At 44.8% G+C, this 12,258-nt stretch overlaps 1 long non-coding RNA gene across 1 annotated transcript; it reads right to left on the reverse strand.

The window, feature by feature from the left end:
- Nucleotides 1–537: 537 nt before the first annotated feature.
- Nucleotides 538–9,207, reverse strand: LOC130124565 (uncharacterized). The gene is made up of 3 exons (XR_008811367.1): nt 9,188–9,207; nt 1,077–1,161; nt 538–648 (listed from the first exon to the last, which is right to left on the reverse strand). It is a non-coding gene; the product is annotated as an uncharacterized LOC130124565 (long non-coding RNA).
- Nucleotides 9,208–12,258: the final 3,051 nt, after the last annotated feature.

Genomic DNA, 12,258 nt, shown 5'->3' on the forward strand with positions numbered 1-12,258 from the left:
TATAAACAATACAGTGACTGCAGGTGTCCCCACCCTTATAAACAATATAGTGGCTGCAGGTACCCCCACCCTTATAAACAATACAGTGACTGCAGGTACCCCACCCTTATAAACAATACAGTGACTTCAGGTACACCACCCTTATAAACAATACAGTGGCTGCAGGTACCCCACCCTTATAAACAATACAGTGACTTCAGGTACACCACCCTTATAAACAATACAGTGGCATACCCACTGTATTCTCGGGTCTTTCCCATAGTGATGGATGTCTGTGGGAATTTGCCCTGTGTGTCACCTCATTTTAATACCCCAGTGAAAAAGGAAGTCATGGGTGACCACTTAAGTGGTCCTCACTTGCTCACTCAGGTGAACTTAAAAAGTAAAATATGAACGGGGATATGCTTAAATGATATCTTAGTCATAAGAATTTCTAGGAGTGCCAATAATTGTGGCACACATGTTTTTGAGAAAAATATTTATTTTATGATAAGATTTTTTTTCTTTCAATCAAATGGCTGGCACGGTGGTCCAGTGGTCAGCACTGTTGCCTCGCAGCAAGAAGGTCCTGGGTTTGAACCCCAGGCTGTCCCAGGTCCTTTCTGTGTGGAGTTTGCATGTTCTCCTTGTGTCTGTGTGGGTTTCCTCCTACCATCAAAAAGACATGCATGTTAGGGTTAATACTTCTGCCTGTGCCCCTGAGCAAGGCAGTGGAAAGAAGAAGTGGAGTTGGTCCCCGGGTGCTGCAGCTGCCCACTGCTGCTACACAACAGGATGGTGACATGCAGACAACACATTCGTTGTAAGAATACCATCAACAAGACAATGTTGAATAAAGTGGCTTTCAGTTCAAATCACTTTACTTCAGTCACAGCCTAGATTTTACTGTTTGAGTGAAAGATCAAGAAGATAAACAACAAAGACATTTTTCATAGCCACTTGTGCTGATATATTTCAAGGCTGCCCATATTAGTGGAGGCCTGTTTCTTTACTTGAGCAGAATGTTGTAGTTTTTAATTTTGTTGCATCTTGTCTTTCTCCAGCTGCTGTGGTCAGTCTTTGTTCGGATGTTTTACCTGTGACGGGACCTGCCTCGCCTCTCTGTGGTGGCCCCTTCTTTGCTCCTCTGTCAGGTTAGAGGAAACACCAGATCAGCTAGAGCTGTATGACGAAACAACACAACTGTCACAAAACAGGACCAGCAGAACACACTGAAGGCATGTGAAGTATGAAATGCTGTATAGAGAAAATACATACATGGATGCTTATATTATATTATATTATATCATATCAGACCGATATTCTATTCTATTCTATTATATCATACCGATATTAGATTATTCTATTCTATTATACTATACTATATTCTATTATACTATACTATATTCTAGTATATTAAACTATACTATATTATATCATATTTTATTATACTATATTATACTATACTATATTATATTATATTATACTATACTACATTATATTATATTTTATTATACTATATTTTATTATACTATACTATACTATATAATATTATACTATAATATACTATATTATATATTATTGTACTATACTATATTATACTATATTATATTATACTATACTATCTACTACTACTACTTTCGGCTGCTCCCGTTAGGGGTCGCCACAGCGGATCATCCGTTTCCATTTCTTCCTGTCTTCTGCGTCTTCCTCTGTCACACCAGCCACCTGCATGTCCTCCCTCACCACATCCATAAACCTCCTCTTTGGCCTTCCTCTTCTCCTCTTCCCTGGCAGCTCCATATTCAGCATCCTTCTCCCAATATACTCAGCATCTCTCCTCCACACATGTCCAAGCCATCTCAATCTTGCCTCTCTTGCTTTGTCTCCAAACTGTCCAACCTGAGCGGTCCCTCTAATATAATCGTTCCTAATCCTGTCCTTCTTCGTTACTCCCAGTGAAAATCTTAGCATCCTCAACTCTGCCACCTCCAGCTCCACCTCCTGCTGTCTTTTCGTCAGTGCCACTGTCTCCAAACCATATAACATAGCTGGTCTCACTGCCATCTTGTAAACCTTCCCTTTAACTCTTACTGGTACCCTTCTGTCACACATCACTCCTGACACTGTGCTCCACCCACTCCACCCTGCCTGCACTCTCTTCTTCACCTCTCTACTGCACTCCCCGTTACTTTGGACAGTTGACCCCAAGTATTTAAACTCATATGCCTTCGTCACCTCCACTCCTTGCATCCTGACCATTCCACTGTCCTCCCTCTCATTCACACAAGGTATTCTGTCTTGCTGCTACTGACTTTCATTCCTCTTCTCCCCAGTGCATACCTCCACCTCTCCAGGCTCTCCTCCACCTGCATCCTACTCTCGCTACAGATCACAATGTCATCCGCGAACATCATCGTCCATGGAGACTCCTGCCTGATCTTGTCCGTCAAGCTGTCCATCACCATTGCAGACAAGAAAGGGCTCAGAGCTGATCCTTGATGTAATCCCACCTCCACCTTGAACCCATCTGTCATTCCAACCCCACACCTCACCATTGCCACACTTCCCTCATACATATCCTGCACCACTCCTACATACTTCTCTGCAACTCCTGACTTCCTCATACAATACCACACCTCCTCTCTCGGCACCCTGTCATATGCTTTCTCTAAATCTACAAAGACACAATGTAACTCCTTCTGGCCTTCTCTATACTTCTCCAACATTCTCAAAGCAAACATCACATCTGTGGTGCTCTTTCATGGCATGAAACCATACTGCTGCTCGCTGATCATCTCCTCTCCTCTTAACCTAGCTTCTATTACTCTTTCCCATATCTTCATGCTGTGGCTGATCCACTTTATACCTCTGTAGTTGCTACAGTTCTGCACATCGCCCTTGTTCTTGAAAATCAGTACCAGTATGCTTCTTCTCCACTCCTCAGGCATCCTCTCACTTTCCAAGATTGTGTTAAGCAATCTAGTTAAAAACCCACTGCCATCTCTCCTAAACACCTCCATGCCTCCACAGGTATGTCATCAGGACCAACTGCCTTTCCACTCTTCATCCTCTTCATAGCTGCCCTCACTTCCTCCTTGCTAATCCACTGAACTTCCTGATTCACTATCCCTACATCATCCAACCTTCTGTCTCTCTCATTTTCTTCATTCATCAGCCCCTCAAAGTACTCCTTCCACCTTCTTAGCACACTCTCCTCAGCACGTTTCCATCTCTATCTTTGATCGCCGTAACTTGCTGCACATCCTTCGCAGCTTGGTCCCTCTGTCTAGCCAATCGGTACAAGTCCTTTTCTCCTTCCTTAGTGTCTAACCTGTCATACAACTCACCATGCACCTTTTCCTTTGCCTTTGCCACCTCTCTCTTCACTTTATGCTGCATCTCCTTGTACTCCAGTCTACTTTCTTCTTCTCTCTGACTATCCCACTTCTTTGCCAACCTCTTCCTCTTTGCTGTACTTCCTCATTCCACCACCAAGTCTCCTTGTCTTCCTTCCTCTGTCCTGATGACACACCAAGTACCTTCCTAGCTGCCTCCCTCACTATTTCTGCAGTGGTTGCCCAGCCATCCGGCAACTCTTCACTACCACCCAGTGCCTGTCTTAACTCCTGCCTGAACTCCAGACAACAGTCTTCCTTCTTCAACTTCCACCATTTAATCTTCGGCTGTGCCTTCACTCTCTTCCTCTTCTTGGTCTCCAAAGTCATCCTACAGACCACCATCCAATGCTGCCTAGCTACGTTCTCCCCTGTCACCACCTTGCAGTCTCCAATCCCTTTCAGATTGCGCCTTCTACATAAGATATAGTCCACCTGTGTGCACTTTCCTCCACTCTTGTACGTCACCCTGTGTTCCTCCCTCTTCTTGAAATATGTATTCACCACAGACATTTCCATCCTTTTCACAAAATCCACCACCATCTGTCCTTTCACATTCCTCTCCTTGACTCCATACATACCCATCACCTCCTCATCACCTCTGTTCCCTTCACCAACATGTCCATTGAAGTCGGCTCCAATCCCCACTCTCTCCTCCTTGGGTACCCTCTCCACCAAGTCATCCAACTCACTCCAGAATTCTTCTTTCTCTTCCATCTCACACCCAACTTGCAGCGCATATGTGCTGGTAACATTCAGCAATACACCTTCAATTTCCAGGTTCATACTCATCACTCTGTCTGACACTCTCTTCACCTCCAGCACACTCTTGACATACTCTTCCTTCAGAATTACCCCTACCCCATTTCTCCTCCCATTCGCACCATGGTAGAAGAGTTTGAACCCACCTCCGATACTCCTGGCCTTACTCCCCTTCCACCTGGTCTCTTGCACACACAGTATGCCTACCTTTCTCCTCTCCATCATGTCAGCCACCTCTCTCCCGTTACCAGTCATAGTGCCAACATTCAAAGTTCCGACTCTCACCTCCACACTCCTACCCTTCCTCCTCTCCTGCTGCCTCTGGACATGCCTTCCCCCTCTCCTTCTCCTTCGCCCAACAGTAGTATAGTTTCCACCAGCACCCTGCTGGTTAACAGTACTGGTGGTGGTCGTTGGTAACCGGAGCCTCGACCGATCCGGTATGGAAATCTTATTTATGATCCGCATATTTGATTTGGCAAAGATTTTATGCCGGATGCCCTTCCTGATGCAACCCTCCCCATTTGTCCGGGCTTGGGACCGGCACAAAGAATGCGCTGGCTTGTGCATCGTCAGTGGCGGGGTTATTTTATTATATTATATTATATTATATTATATTATATTATATTATATTATATTATATTATATTATATTATATTATATTATATTATATTATATTATGCTGTGGCGGACACTAGGGGCTATGCCTCTCACCCAGCAGGGCTGTGAGCTGGGGGCGTGGTTTACATTCCCGGGCTCTCTGGTGCAGGGTTGTTCCTGTTTCAGTTTGGTTTTGGAGCTGAGGAATAAAGTTCAAACTCGCCTTCGTCTCCTGTGTTTTTCGTCATCCTGCCACAATACTATACTATATTATATTATACTATACTATATTATATTATACTGTACTATATTATTCTATATTATACTATACTATATGATATTATACTATACTATATCATATTATATTATACTATACGATATTATATTATACTGTACTATATTATATTATATTATACTATATTAGATTATACTGTACTATATTTTATTCTATTCTATTCTATTATACTATACTATATTTTATTATATTCTATTATACTATATTATAATATACTATATTATACTATACTATATTATTTTATATTATACTCATATATTTTATTATACTACACTATTATATTTTATTATACTATACTATATTATACTATACTATATTATAATACACTATATTATACTATCCTATATTATATTTTATTATACTATATTATACTATACTATATTATATTTTATTATATTATACTATATATTTTATTATACTATTTTATATTCTATTATATTATACTATATTATATTATACTATTATATATTTTATTATACTATAATATTTTATACTATACTATATTCTATTTTATTATATCATACTGGACTATACTATATTCTATTCTATTCTATTCTATTATCCTGCTCTCAGGGTCGCGGGGATGCTGGAAGCTTTCCCAACAGTCATTGGGCGGCAGGCGGGGAGACACTATATTATATTATATTTTATTATACTATACTATATTATATTTTATCATACTATACTATATTACATTATATGTTATTATACTATACTATATTATAATATACTATATTCTATTCTATTCTATTATCCTGCTCTCAGGGTCGCGGGGATGCTGGAAGATTTCCCAACAGTCATTGGGCGGCAGGCGGGGAGACACTACATTGTATTCTATTCTATTTTATTATACTATACTATATTATACTATATTTTATTATACTATACTATATTATATCATACTATATTATATTTTATTATACTATACTATATTATATTATACTATGCTATATTATACTATACTATATTCTATTCTATTCTATTATCCTGCTCTCAGGGTCGCGAGGATGCTGGAAGATTTCCCAGCAGTCATTGGGTGGCAGGCGGGGAGACACTACATTATATTATATTATATTAAATTATACCATATTATACTAATATTCTATATTATATTATACTATATTATATAATATTATACTATACTATATTATATTATACTATATTATATTATTATATATTATATTATGCTATATTATATTACAGCATTATAGCTACAAAACATGTTATAAGAGGATACTGTAATAACATATTAGTACCCAGTGTGGATGATGAAGACTATAAAATATAAATATGACTGCAGCACATCTGCATGTGTGTAAAAAGCGTTTTGGGCGTCCGGTTAGCGCGGCGGTGTTTTCCCTTGCCTAACACGGGATCACCAGTTTGAATCCCCGTGTCACCTCCAGCTTGGTCGGGCGTCCCTGCAGACAGAATTGGCCGTGTCTGCAGGTGGGAAGCCGGATGTTGGTATGGGTCCTGGTCGCTGCACTAGCGCCTCCTCTGGTCGGTCGGGGCACCTGTTCAGGGGGGAGGGGGAACTGAGGGGAATAGCGCTACATCCCCCTGGTGAAACTCCTCACTGTCGGGTGAAAACAAGCGGCTGGTGACTCCACATGTATGGGAGGAGGTGTGTGGTAGTCTGCAGGCCTCCCCAGATCAGCAGAGGGGGTGGAGCAGAGACCGGAACAACCGGAAGAGTGGGGTAATTGGACAGGTAGAATCGGGGAGAAAAGGGGGGGGGGCTTTTGAACACAGAGACAAACCTGAAGTACAAAGTACAAACCTGAAGTTTGCTGAGAGTGACGACAGAAGAATATGGAGAGAACATGGTTGTGTGGAAAGAGAAGGTGGAGTTGTGCTGAGAAATGGAAAGGCTACAGGACTACAGGTGTCTGGTCACAGCAACAGCTAGCAGTAAAGCTAATTCCGTGTTTGCTCGCTTTAACAGGGTTACCAGTTCAGCTCCAGGTGGTTTCTCGGCAGTTAGGCCTCTCAGTCTTCCTTCGTTTCCAGTGAAGAACACATGACGTCAGTTTTCCCTCTTGTCCAGTGTGGAAACAGAGTCTACAGAGACCGGGTTTATCTGATTATTTTATCTGACTTAGTCTGAACTGGCCTCATCTGAAGTCCGTTCTTCCTGACGTAAGATGTGATGTAATGTGCTCGTCTGAAATGAATGTTACCGGATTCAGGATGTATTAAGCCGTCGCGAGATCGAGCCTCGGTTTTCTGTCTGGCATGTTCATATTAAGAAGCTAGCACACCTTCATGCAGTCTGGACATGATTCCTTGGTTGTCTGTCGTCATGTGATGCAACCATCTAGCCTAGGCCCCCTGCGGTGCCCTGCAGCATGGCTACTGTGTGCTGTGTACTGGCACCACTACCTCTTTCATACTGTCATAATCACAAACTCCCTTTGCTGATGTGCAGAATTTCAGAGAGTTGTGTTACTCTCTGATCCGATCATAATGAATCAGAATGTTTCACACCTGACTACAAATACACATCTCTTGTCAAGCTGCAGGTAGATGTTCTGGCCTGCTCCGTCTGCAAGTGGACTCAACGAGTCCTCCATTTAATCAGGCAGTCCCGCTGACATCTGACAGCTCATTTACAAGATTCCCAAGTGCAAAACCAAGCGCACAAAACTAAACACACAAAACCAAACATACAACACCAACCATACAAACCAAACGCACAAAACCAAACATACAAACCAAACATACAACACCAATCACACAACACCAAACACACAAAACCAAACATACAAACCAAACATACAACACCAACCATACAAACCAAACGCACAAAACCAAACATACAAACCAAACATACAACACCAACCATACAAACCAAACATACAACACCAATCACACAACACAAAACACACAAAACCAAACATTCAACACCAAACACACAAAACCAAACATACAACACCAATCACACAACACCAAACACACAACACCAAACACACAACACCAATCACACAACACCAAACACACAACACCAAACATACAAAACCAAACACACAACACCAATCACACAAAAGAAGAGTTAATTCGCTTCATCTTGGGGAGTTTTTCACTCTACTTTTTGCGTGACGTTCAGTTGATATGCCAGTAACGAGGGACAGGTCATACTTGATGTTGTACTTGATTAAGCCACCAGGGGGCACACTGAACCAGGACTCCTTCATGTATGAAGCCGTTTTTGGTCCAGAACGTTCTTTCCTTCTGAAGTAAAGTATTCCATCGGAACGGAACGTCAGAGGTGGAGTCTGTGGCAGCAGCTCTTCAGCACACGCTTCCTCCTCCAGATCTTATCTCAGCACAGCCGCACAGCGGCACAGCCTTCCACTTCCGGTGGAACATGTGGTGAAACGCTTGACTGGTTTTCTCATAAAAGGCGACACGCTGTTCACTGAGAACGGGGGGGGGGGGCGCTGTTTGACAGCTTACTGGTCCAATGCACCGATGTTTCACTGCTCTGCTCTAGTTTGGCTTAGCTGCTGCAAATAAAGGAGCAGCACGGTGGCCCAGTGGTCAGCACTGTTGCCTCACAGCAAGAAGGTCCCGGGTTCGAACCCAGGCCGTTCCCGGTCCTTTCTATGTGGAGTTTGCATGTTCTCCCCGTGTCTGTGTGGGTTTCCTCCCACCATCTAAAAAGACATGCATGCTGGGGTTAATACTCCTGCCTGTGCCCCTGAGTAAGGATATAGGAAAAAGAAAAGTGGAGTTGGTCCCTGGGCGCTGCGCCACAGCTGCCCACCTCTCCTATACAACAGGATGGGTTAAATATGGAGAAGTAACCTGAGCAACGGCAAAACAAAGCGGCTTTCTCTCTGCTCATCTCTCTCTGAGCGAACATAAAACATAACTCCTATAACTGAACTCATGTGCGGTGTCACGGCATCACCTGGCACGGCGATGCCAGCGCCCCCCAGCGGTCCACTTCCAGCAACCACAGCAGTTGGCTTTAGTGGGGGCATTTGGCACCGGGACGCCAGCGCCCCCGCACTCACGTCAGCCTGCCTCAGGTTGCCGCCGTTGATTTGTGAAAAACCGGGGCATTCGACGCGCGGCGCGGGGGGTGAAACCATATTTGCAAATATACTATGTTAACATTTGTAGGAGTCCCTATTGCCTCTCTTACCTATATTTGTCCTGACGCAGACGCTCTCCCTGACGCACTGGCTGACCCTAACGCTGACGCACTGGCTAACGCTGACGCACTGCCTGACCCTGACGCACTGCCTGACCCTGACGCACTGAATAACGCTGACGCACTGGCTGACCCTGACGCACTGGCTAACGCTGACGCACTGGCTAACGCTGACGCACTGGCTGACCCTGACGCACTGGCTAACGCTGACGCACTGGCTAACGCTGACGCACTGGCTGACCCTGACGCACTGCCTGACCCTGACGCACTGCCTGACCCTGACGCACTGAATAACGCTGACGCACTCGCTGACTCTGACGCACTGGCTGACCCTGACGCACTGGCTGACCCTGACGCACTGGCTAACGCTGACGCACTGGCTGACCCTGACGCACTGCCTGACCCTGACGCACTGGCTGACCCTGACGCACTGAATAACGCTGACACACTGGCTAACGCTGACGCACTGGCTGACCCTGACGCACTGGCTGACCCTGACGCACTGCCTGACCCTGACGCACTGCCTGACCCTGACGCACTGAATAACGCTGACGCTCTGGCTGACCCTGACGCACTGCCTGACCCCACAGCCTGACCCTGACGCACTGCCTGACCCCACAGCCTGACCCTGACGCAGTTGCACTCAGTCTGGACGCCTGCTGCTGTGCCTTTCTACATTAAATACAGATTTAGAAAATACATAGGGAAACATGATTAGGTGTATTATAGCCTAATAGATTTTATAAACAACTTCCATGAATTTGGGAAACCTAGCACTGACATTTCTCACCTCTTTTTCCATATGTACTTGTCATTCCTCTTTGCTGCTGCCTGTAGGAGTCTCTGCTGTCCCTTGATGAATGGTTTAAACTCCAAGCATGACACTTTGAAGATTAGTCTGACTTGAAGTTCTGCTTTGACCAAACTACTGACATCCTGTTCCTGTTATCTGACCAGACACGCTCCGTGTGGCTAAATACACACTCAGCATAGGCGTTGCTGACGGGGACAGACAAAACAAAAGACGCCACTTGGAGCAATGCAGTTGCTCCGTTCTCCTTGTTGCAAAAAAAATGCCCATTTCTTGTCTGGTGCCACCTCTTCTGGGATGCTTTCAAATACAGAGTTCAGAACAGTGTAGTCCTGATACAGTCTGTCTTCATCAATGCCCAGACCTAGTTTGTCGACCAGTCGCTCGAGTGCATCCACTGGACCACCACTCAGTCGCAGACAGCTACCATTAGACATAACTGGATCCTCAAAATCAAAGTCTGCCTCTGGGGACAGAACAGCCTTTCCAGAGAAGCTGTCGGCCAGTGTTGCGAGCGCCGTCTGTTCTCCTGCACTCCGTTTTCGGAGTGCTTGCTTGGTGTTACTACCATAAAATCTGCCTGCACGGCGTGAGATTAATTGGCTGCGCAACCGGCTCATCGCTCCGTGGACATCCAGTAGAGCAGCGCTCTCGCTTTCCAACTTCCGTATTGCGCTGTCAAACTCCTGCATGGCGTTGTGCATGAGCAACAGGACACATTCAAGACTCGTGGCTTCATCGTCGTCGCTGCTGTCGGCAGCATCAGCACCACTTCTGCACATAGCCTTCCAGATGATGTCAGGACAAGTCTTCTTTCCCAGTGACCAACAATAACACTCCAGGGCAGGCCAACACTCCAAGATCCGCGGAATTGCAGGCAACAGAGGTAACCAACGGGTTGGTACGTTCATGCCTCGGTATCTCTTTGTAGTCTACTGACGTAAACTCACAAAACTCTTTCAGAGATTCTGCTTTTTTTGGCTGAGCATGAGAACTCACTGTAGATTTTAGGACAGTGCACTCGCGTTTTTCAGGGTGTTGTGGATCAAGTGGCATTTGCAGTTGCCCTTTACGGCGTGTGGACCGACTTCTTTCAGTTTCTGAAAAGCTGAATTATGCTTGCCAAAATCTGCAGATGCATTGTCAGCTCCATATGCACTAGTCTGGCTGACAGACAGGCCATTTGTTTCTGTGACGTCCACAATTTGTTCGTAGATAGCGCTGCTCGTTTCATGGGGGTCATCGTGAAATTCCATTGGTCCATATTTAACACCCTCGTCGTCGTGGAAGTACTGGACTGTGCATGGATATAGTTTGGCGTTGCCCAAATGTGATGCGTCAGAACAGACAGCCAAGTGTGGGCTCTGTTTCCGTTCTGTGGCTAAACGCTCCTGGCTGGAAGGTGCTGGCACATTCTGGACTAAAGCTTCGCTTGCTCTTCTTCCACCTGACATTTCTGTGGCAATACTGAATCATGAAAGATCTTTACACTGACTTTATTGCCACAATCCGTGGATGAGTAGCTGTGGCCACGAGTCACTCCGTGGTATACACTGGCAAGCCCCGCAGCCGCTACCCTGTCCTCCTCCGGTCAGCCTTGTTTGTCGTAAAGGTTGCAATAGCTATAGTTTTGCGTTTGCTTGATGCAAAATTCTGTTGCTTCTTTGTTTTTGCGTGGTTTTCCAGTCCCGTTCCCTTCACATGTAACTGGCATTTTGGCTGAACATGAAATACACATGGCGGAGAACGGGTGTCCTTGGGTCAGCCTGACCCATTCACACAAGTTCTCCCTTTGCCCAGTCTGACTTGTACCTTCTAAATGGTGTTTTCTTTTATGCTGGTGGCTTGTCTGATTCTGTTCTCTCGTCCTCCTCGTCCGCCCCCCCCCCCCATTTCACAAGAATGACCGAATAAATGGAAGGTTTATAGACCCCTTTTCTGTTCGTAAACACAGTGGCGGTTTTTGTGGGCGGAGCTTAGCTGGAGGCACATATCCATACCTACAACAGACCAAGGTACAGTGTATCGTTACCTTACTTAGCTGCGGTGAAGTGTGCGCTAGAAACACCAGCATGTTTGATGCCCTCCTCAGGCCAGCCCTTCCGTCCTATCATGTCTGTGAATGTTCTCCTTCATCCAGGTCATGGTTCTCCAAAGGAGTTGAATCAAGTGCAACTGGACTTGGTATATATCCGTGAAGACGTTTCGCCTCTCATCCAAGAGGCTTCCTCAGTTCGTGACTTTCTGACTA

Source organism: Lampris incognitus, chromosome 14 (assembly GCF_029633865.1).
Source record: "Lampris incognitus isolate fLamInc1 chromosome 14, fLamInc1.hap2, whole genome shotgun sequence".
NCBI lineage: Eukaryota > Metazoa > Chordata > Actinopteri > Lampriformes > Lampridae > Lampris > Lampris incognitus.